A 2,500-nucleotide genomic window follows, 5' to 3' on the forward strand; every position below is an offset into this window, starting at 1 on the left:
TGGTTCAGTCAGATCTTACCGACTCTCGCTCAGGAAAGGCCCCATACGTGACAGGAAATTCTGCAGTATGATGATGCCGTATACAGCATTTTACCACTGCTGGCTGTATTATTGTTGCTACAAAACAAAAGGTATACTTGTTTAAGGTTTGTCTGTGTTTCTTGGCTGGTGTGTTACGCCGAAGGGCGGTTAATTGTACCGGCTATATACATTCAGATACAGAGGTACAGATAAACGTATTTCCACATGTAATGACACTGACCGGAAGCTAGATGAAAGGGCGCAGAAAAAAATGCTATCTCAATTCCTGTCTTTAACTACTACATATATGCTTTGTTTCCAATAAGAGCCAATATTATGTAAAAGGCATGAAAAGAAGCCAGCAAGAAGTTTACAATTTCATTCAGAGTTACCACATTTGTGCAAGGATTGATATAACAATCGCATTTTTAAGATGTCAACCCGAAGACCAGACTATAAGGTCTGGTACACCCACACCTCAAGGTGTCGCTATGCTTAAACATGGGACAAACATACATAGATACATACACACAAACGCTACCCAAAAAAATAACCTTTTTGGTGAAGGTAATCAAAGAGACGTCCATAAACGAAGCCAGGTACACATTTGCACCTAATTATAAGTCAAGCGAGGAAAAACGTGTAAGGGAACATAATCGGTAACATATCAGCTGATTCAAACCCAGAACCCATTGGTCAAGGGCCAACCACCCTACATTACACCACACGGCCGCACAATAATATACACAATCTTGTTAAGGACCAAGACCACTTCTTCATTCTGCCAATGACACGTAGCTCAAAACCTCGTTACGTTCTATTATCACTCATTAAGATGATGGTCCATTGGGAACGGTGTGGCTGTGATGCAAACCATAACAGGGCTTTTAAAATAATTCTGGTTTATATAATATTACTTGTAATTTTGTATACTTAAAGATTTGCTATCATGTTGCCTATGTAATCAGTGGTTCTTTTGTAATGATCATAGTGAAACTGTTCCTCCAATGGAATTATATTACAACGAGTAGCTTATGACATAGCGCAAAACCACATATGAGGTATTTAAATATCAAAGAAAGTATGCCTAGTTATTAATCTTGATTCCTCCATCACTTGAAACCTGTCAAAACTCTTAAAACTGTATATATGTAGAGATCGTCTACGGTAGGGGCTAACTGAGCGGGCAAATGTACCCTACGTTGGCCAGACTGCCCTGGCAAATTACTAGTATTCAGTGCAGTTAGAATGGTAGAGACACAGGATTTTCCAAGATCAACATCATGCGTTGACAACAGGGATATATATATATATGTTCATCAGGTATCCCTGCCCATTGTTAGCTGTATGCCCTGCCTCAACGCACATATCAAAGAGAGAAATGGTTTCCACAATCACTTGAAAGCCGGCAGAACGCCACCAGCTGTGAAACACCCAGAGATTGCCTACCCAGCCTTGTTTCGCAGCATTCTCAGGTACAATAAATAACTGGCGTGTTCAATTCAGTTACAACCCCTTGCAAAATCGAGACAATGCTATATTGACATAACGTTCTGAAGTATTAGCTTGTATGATATTAACTAGATTGTATATACTGCGAGCTCGCCGAAGTGAGTGTGAGAGTGAGTTTTTACTGTTACATTAGATGAGATTAGTTGTTAGATACGGGTACTTGCAATAGTACATACTTGCTATCCCATGAATGCACAGATTGCTATACATTGTACCTGTTACAATTGTCGCGCAATAAAGTTCTTCTTCTTCGTCTTTTCTTTAATGATTTATACATCTTCTATACGTATTCTATCACATATGTGCAAATACCACTCAGTCGAGCGATCACCTCTTAATATGGCGTCAGAAGTGATCCGCGCCACGCGTTTTCCCTTCTGTTCCTTACGTGATACGTGCGTGTTTCCGTCATAAGTCAAAAGTCTTGTCGCACCCTGTGTCACTTCCTCAACTGACATCCATAACCAACATGTTATGTTATGTGTACTATGAAGACCTGGATATCATTGTTACCTTTGCCAAGAAGACATTGATTATGCAAATGTTTTTTGGCACCGTTTCCCCGTACATACGTCTGTATGTATGCATGTTTGTGGCTTAGCGGCAGCGTAACTCTAGAAGCTATGAATGGATTGCCATGAAATTTGGTTCGGAGACCACATACATTCATGAAATATTCCAATTATGCAAGTTACTTCCACATTTACTTAACCTATGCTTGTTAATATACACTTTAACTAACTTACACAAGTCAAAATGTTGAAAGTCCTGTCATTTACTAGCTACGAGAATTATGACACTATTGCATTAATTATGCAAATTAGGAGCGAATTTGCATTATTGGTCAATGTCAATGTTCCACCAGCCATAAACTAAATATTCTATCTGTATTTGAGTCCTATAAAAGATTGTAGATTTTCCTCCTTGATAATGCAAATTAAATCCTAATTTTCATCGTTTGCACTTC

This window comes from Branchiostoma floridae, chromosome 2, assembly GCF_000003815.2.
Source record: "Branchiostoma floridae strain S238N-H82 chromosome 2, Bfl_VNyyK, whole genome shotgun sequence".
NCBI lineage: Eukaryota > Metazoa > Chordata > Leptocardii > Amphioxiformes > Branchiostomatidae > Branchiostoma > Branchiostoma floridae.